The following is a 7,543-nucleotide window of genomic DNA, read 5'->3' as shown; positions in this document are numbered from 1 at the left end:
TACACCTTCTTCCTGAGTAGGAACTCGCTAAATGCCGGAACCAACCATAATTTATTAGCTTCTAATCAGGAACTCAACCTATTCTTATCACATTTTACATCAAATGACGCGTAAAACTCCAATTACTGCATCTTCCATAAACTTCTTAAAATTCTACCCTCTGCTGGTTCTATTACTATTTGTGACGCACCAAGCTGAATAGTTAATTAGTTCTTCAAACTTTTTAAAGTAGGAGTTTATCCAACCGAGACATGATGATTTATATGTAGGCTGTATCACTGATAACTGTACGGCTACAGCTCTAATCGAATAAAGTAATGTTATGTTGAACAATAGGTCAATAGACATAAACGTCCCTGTAATTCAATAGCAGCGGCACCAGCGTTCACACGACAGAACTGGAACGAAATCTGATCCGAACTGTCTTTTTTATGTGGTAAAAGTAAGTCTATTAAAGATATGGCAGGCATGATCTAATATGAAATAGAGTATTGTTTCAGATGCAATAATAAGATGTCCAACGCTATTTAAGACAAGTTTCATTTACTATAAATAGCTATTAAATATCATTCTACGCATGCGATCAGACCGCAGAAAATTTTGCTGTTTCCCATAAATAGCGATTTTTTGACACAATATAATCTTTACCCATACAATTGCTGTCGCAAGTGGTCAATCAACTGAAAAAGTTATAAATCAGTCTGCTTGCTTATTCATGTTTGCTGTCCACTTCACTGCGTATGTCCATCCCAAGAGCATTTACCTCGCTAAGTAAACTGACCAAACGGTTATACATGTGGACAAACGGCAGGGTTTCGAAATCAGCCGGAACGATTATTGAAACGATTGCGTTTCTTATTTGCATTCGTCATAATACCCAAAATCCTTATGTACACTGTCCTCCATACGTTATAACAGAACCGGACGAATAACCGAACGAACTGAATATTCAGAACTAAGTCCATCGGCACCGGCAGCGTTCGCGTGGGTCAAGGGTGTCAGAATCGGATTGAGATGATGGTTATTTAGACATTAACCAACGAAAATTTTCCAATTATTTTTCAAAATGAGTTCCAGTGTGTACTAGGACAACGTGCTAGCTAGCAGTCACGTTTATATAATGTATTGGGAGTTACAGTTACCAACAGTTACCATATCGAATTAATTGAATTTTTCTTCTTCCTCTTCATCGGCACAATAACTTCAAGTATAACCCTGCCATTTCTTGTTCTTTGAAATTATTTACCCGTAGCGGGATAGTCAGTTCTGCGTACGGGGGGTTAGGTCCGGATGGGATTTAGGACTGATCCTGTCGTGTGAACCGACGCCGCTATCAATACACCACCGAGCCGCCCCAAAAACTAATGGAATATTTGAGAATATACCCATTTCACATGAAACCTTATCACTACGAAGTCGGTTCAGGCAATCAGAATAAGCAATTATTTTATTCGTTCCTATTGCACATTACGTAAATTTGTCAACTACGCTTATATCAGCTAATCAATCTCAATCTCAATTATGAATGATTTATTATCTCGTGAAACATTTCAAATACATTTCTATTTGTCATATGTTTAAGGAATTTGCCAAACATATTGACTCAATTGCAATTACAATGAATAATTGCCAAACACAAACCAGTACACCATTGCTCAAACAATCCATCATAAGTAACGATGTTGAGTAATGAAGGTTTAATACTCCTTTACTTTTCTCTAACAAGGAAAAGAACAGACAACCAGTTTATGTTATGCAACAATTTCAAAACATTAAATAAAAAATTCGCTGTTTCAAAAGCCAAAATATATACAATTAAATGTTAACATTAGTGAACTATACCAGGTGGTAAACACATTCACATCTATCGCTTTTGATCATTAGTGTTGTATTATGTTAATAAGGTTCTTTTGTTGTGATGGTAATCATTGCCAGCAACATTTACTTCGAGAGCTAAGTTGTATGTTTAGTCTAATATATAATTACAAGAGGAGGATAAATGGTTTTAATGTCCAAAAAGCGTTGTTGTCTTTTTATGTTCCTTTCTAAAAAGTAAAGTAACTGTCCATCTACTAAAAGTTACTAAATTGCACTCTTCTTTTACTACGCCTATTAACAAAAAAAGAGGAAGACATAGAGCTACAAATCATTGCGATCACAGGTTTTCAACAAAGGTAGTGTAAGCTCCCACATTTTTCCAAACATCTTTCCGAGAAGTTTTATTCTTCATCTCTGCCAACTATTATTATATTATATATTAGCGATAATGAAATTAAATTGATAAAATATTCCAAACTAAAAATGCCATAGAATGATACAAATGTAAAAGTTTTAATTAGACAAACAAGGAAAAAAAAAATTTTGGATCTTTTAAGGCAGAAATTAGCGTTTTAAGGAAGAATTTTTCATGAATGGTGCCTATTTTAGAAACTACCGAACTCAAAGCCGTTCGACTAGCCTTGACTGTCTACTCGTGGTGAATACACCCTAAACCCATGTGACAATTGTATTTCGGGACACTTTCTGTGCCCGGAAATTGATACCAGCCAGTAATAGCGAGCAATATCAACTTTCTTTAGTTAAAGTTCAAACGCTCGTTTCAAAGTTCTTCACCATAACAGGCAAGCATTTGTTCACATACGTTCAGCAACATATGCTCGCCAGATGCTCTGTCTCTTCTCCAGCAAATGAAACGCGTCGAGATTATGGGGAATGTGCGTGTTTTTTCGGTGAGCTCACAAATTCGTCATCATTATACTTCAAGCCTGCTGCGTCCGGCGGGGTTTAGTTCCGAAATGACCTTGAATTTCAAAGCAGAATTGTACACGCGTCTACCTTCTATTCGGTAGTTTCGCTTAGTTTCAACAGGCTACAGAACACAACGAACAGTGTTGTTCGCGCTGAGCGATTCTGTTCGATTCTTTCGAATAATCCCGAAACTCACTCATTAGAAACAAATGTGTTTGTTCCGTTTCTGATATAAGCGTGGTTAAACAACACCATAAACACTACGTTGCAGCAGTTCCTGTGCTAATACAAAGACTCCAATTCAGTCCATTTATGTACTCATGGATGAAACGACAAAATTTCTCATACAAATCTGGAGTTACGTTAGTAAACTGTTTCGAAATTTAGACATTGATAAAATAAAAACAATTCAATATAATGATATAAAATGATTTGTATAGCCACTATATGGCGATGCTACAGTATTTAGAATTCAAATAAACCAAACAGATATATGGTAGTTCAAAGATTTCCAACATTAGTCGTCATCAAGATGTATCTCCAACGCACACACACAGCACAGTTTGTTGCTTGAGTTAAATTTATAAACATACATACAAGGCCGTTCTTAATCTAATCTTCTTGTTGTTTGTTAACACGCACTCAGTAAGTAACCACAATAAATTCAAAATATTGCAATACAATTTCGAAAAAGGTACAAATTGATAAATGTATATTTAAAACGCATTAAACAAATTTATTCTATAACTGTTATTATTACACCATTTCAACAAAGCCACATTTTACACATCCAACAACGTATAATCTTTACATGTCAACATCCATAAATTGCAGCAATTATTTTGAAGTTGAGCAACCAACTTATATTTTCTTTATGTTATCCTTTTATTTCCGGGATACGGGATTTCTTTATACAATTTCCTCTAACCTAAAACTTCCGAATGCACTCTGCAATTCTGGTGCGTAAAATTCAAGCACCTAATGCTTGAGAAAAAAGGCTGACAGAAATGGATATAGTAATGGTGAAATTAAAGGAAAACAAGCCTAGAGGTAAAAACATCGCCCAATACTAACAACACAACATTACCCAAACATTCCAATGCACCAACAACGGGTGTTTTGTTTTTCCGACCCCGATCGCGTTTGGTTGTATACTTCCGGTTCGTTTAGCTAATGAACGTTTAGAGGAAATGGACGACGAAGACTAAAAACAACAGTACCACACCAACGACCGAAAACATTAATTCATACAAAAGACTTCAACTGATGCACAGGGTGGAAAGCAGAGACGTGAATGTGTCTGGTCTGTCAATGTATTTTTCAGAAAGGAGTTATTTTATTCTTTCTACAATAAACAAAAAATCTTGGTATCCATTTTTTTGAAGACTTTTTAAAATATTACGAATATTTTTTTTATCATATTTTACGACGAGACGATATTGCTTTAATGGTGCATAACCTTGTAACACGCGTTGGCAGCGCTCACATTGTTGTATTACATTTGTTTCTCTTGTCACAACAAACTAAGCGCTATTTACCGAAATATGGGTGTGCCATTCACGGGCTGTATAGTCCATCATTTCAGCTTCCTTGGTAGTCAAGAACCTTACACTGAAATATAAAACAGCAAAAAACGTTGTCAGCGTGGCTTAATGGACACATTTGCTCCAGAGCCAGGCAACACGCCCATCAACACTATTTCCAACACAGGCTGCTTGAAACGTAAAGCGCAGCTCTCTTTCAAGGAACAGCGACCTTAGCAAAACCAGCACCAGCGGGCGAAATAACTTCTTGGCGTCAGGCGTCTATAACGTAACTTCAAACACAGACAATCCCTATACCCGTCTTAACCGTAGCCGACGAAAAGCAAAAGTAAACATTAGACTGAATAACACGTGCAACCCTCACGCTAGTAACGACGGACGAACGCTCCAGAACCAGCAGGCTCATCGTCTTGAGCAGGTCTCAGAAGCAAATTTAAACCGGGGGAAAAACGCAAAATACCGACCAATGGAAAAAAAGATTAGTTCTACATAAAGTCAACTGCAGCCGGCCGGAAACACCGTAAGCATTCAACGCAAATGCCAACAGTCAATTGCCACACGAGTGAAACTATTCCTCCGTGTGTGGTATTTGACGAAGTTAAACAAGTTACGTTACGATGCTGGCGACAGCTGTCAGCGAAACTGTGATTCCAACCCAAGGGGTCGGAACTAAAAATACGCATTTACACGACCAGCCAAAAAGGCAAGTTCAAGAAGGAAAAATTCTTGCTTTAGCGACGTTAAAGATGGATTTCGCAAGCGATCGCAGCTAATTCATTGGTGACATGAACGTTACGTGTATTTTAGTTATTTGGTAAAAGATCTTATTAGGTGAATATTTTTCACAACTATCCCGCGAATATCAAGCAGTAAAAATTGACCCAAAACTATCTAAAGTATTATGAACTTGTTCAAATAGATATTTCAATGAAAATCAACACAAAATGTTGGCTTTCAATTTTCGCTACATATTGTGATTTAACACCAACTTGTAGATCAAATTTATAACAGCAGAATAAATTAATGACTTCTTTTAAAAACAACCCTGCAGATGGTCGGCCATCTTAAATACGAATAAATAAAACAAGCCATTTTAAACACTGCTGAAGGAAACTACAATCCGATTTCCAAATCAATTCCAAGCGATCTTTTTTCGTTTGCCCATATATGTTATTGCCATTGGTGTGGGACGCTACAGCGGCCATTCGGGGTTTCGATCACGGTAACATCTGCCTACGGATGACTGTACAAATCTAGCACGGCGCTCACCATCATACGGGATTTGCAGGTACCGTCACCAACAGTACACTCTTCCTGTAGATAACTGCCAGACCAAGGAAGGTTTGCTCAATAATGCTGAAGTGCTGAAGATCTTTTGCGGAATTTACGTTTATCCTTCATCTGCTTATTTGCTAGAAAGATAGGAATCCTCTGTACGGCAAGGAGATTGCATTAATCTGTACCGATTGACGTCAACAGCACTTCGCCAACCATGTTTCTATTACCATTTATATTCGCCAGAAGTAGGTCTCTTGCACTCCTTGCAGCAATACTTCCTTTTGCTAGAGATGGAGGCCATTAGTGTTTGATTAAGTGTTAAATTTCACTCAAGATTAACGCAACTCTAGGATTGTATTGCATACGTCTAGTTGCAACTGCATCAACAACTGCTGCCAGAAGGCAATATGGTGTTTTGCTGTAACGTAATTTCAATCTAATTCAACCTGAATGGAACTATTTTACCATTTAGACCAACAATTTTATAGAACTTTTGCAAAAAAAAAACATTTCGCAGATAGTCAAAACATACATTTCAAGATTTAAAAAAAAATTAGCATACTCAATCTAGCGCTAAACAATAAACAATTCTATTAATAAATAAACTCCACAAAAAAGGAAAGTTATAATCACAACCATCGCTTCAGCTGCAATTCATAAATTCCACACTTTACTATTTTTCTGCCAGTTATAATTTCATTAGAAAGATGCAACCCATCTGCTGGGATCGAAGCAATCAAATTGAAACGTACCAATACAGACAAACAAAGGTATTCGTCTACCGTCCCGACGTGACGCGCTGCATTCCGCGTGACCTTGCCCTTTGTAACGCATCACTGACAATGCACTCGTGCACTCCTGCGCAATGGCACCGTGCGTTGTAGCGGTTTGTATCATGCTGTTCCCCTTTGTTTCCTGCACGGCCATACTATATCTAAAGAAAAGTCGTAACCTAACCTCAGTTACTGGACGTGCTCTAACGAGCTAATTACGTACGTACGATCCGGGCAGTTGCATTTTGTTATGGCTGGCGAGTGCAGAATGGGCGATTGCTTTGAGCTGGCATTTTAAAAACAACAATTTGCTTTCGTGCTTCAATGCGACTTCAACTGATGCACGGATCGATGCATTCGCTGTCACAATAGCGTCAGATTGTTGTCAAGACATAATTTATGTATTCTTTTTTTTATTTTTTTATTGATATTTCGTTCGATGAATAACTGTATTCATTTGTAATACATACATAATTCGGATGCTCGTTACAATCGTTACAATGGTCAACCACTGAAAGATCGACCGATATTGGTCGGAATCATACTCTAAGCCAGTTTTGTTGTATGCGTTTTGACGTTTCCAGGCTTATCCGTTTATAGCTCGTCATACAAATAACAAGCAAAATTATGCTTAGGAAACTAAGATTAGATTGGTTTCCTATTGAAAGCAGCTAACCCAGGCTCAACTAATGTCAAAACAAACCATTTTGCTAGCTGGTCTGGCTGGTAAACAAAATGAAATTTGTTTAACAAAAACAACTGTAAAAGGATTATTTTAATAATCAGACTTTTGCCATGTTTCAAATGAATTGAATTAAAAGTTAAATTTCTAAACTTTAATCGATTATTTTCAAATTGTAATTCCGAATAAATGATCCCATGCGTCATTCTTTATATCAAAATGCTATGAACGAATATGTACATAATGATATAGTCCAGTACCTGGATTATTTGACAGATACAGGATAAAAGCTTAAGCTTTCTAACTTTTGGTATGATCTGCCCCATTATCAGTGAGTAGTATTTTGCGGTAACTAAACAATAGTTTTCTTCTATGACTGTTATCCTCTTTTTTCGTTAGCAAATGCCTTCTAATAGCATATTAACAGCGTTAGAGAAAACCAAAAGCAATTTACACACGCACACAAAATTTTACAACCACAGAAAGCCACCCGTTTGGGAAACATTTGCCATCTCTGC

This window comes from Anopheles marshallii, chromosome 2, assembly GCF_943734725.1.
Source record: "Anopheles marshallii chromosome 2, idAnoMarsDA_429_01, whole genome shotgun sequence".
Classification (NCBI taxonomy): domain Eukaryota; kingdom Metazoa; phylum Arthropoda; class Insecta; order Diptera; family Culicidae; genus Anopheles; species Anopheles marshallii.
Note: the sequence above shows the minus strand (reverse complement) of the source record.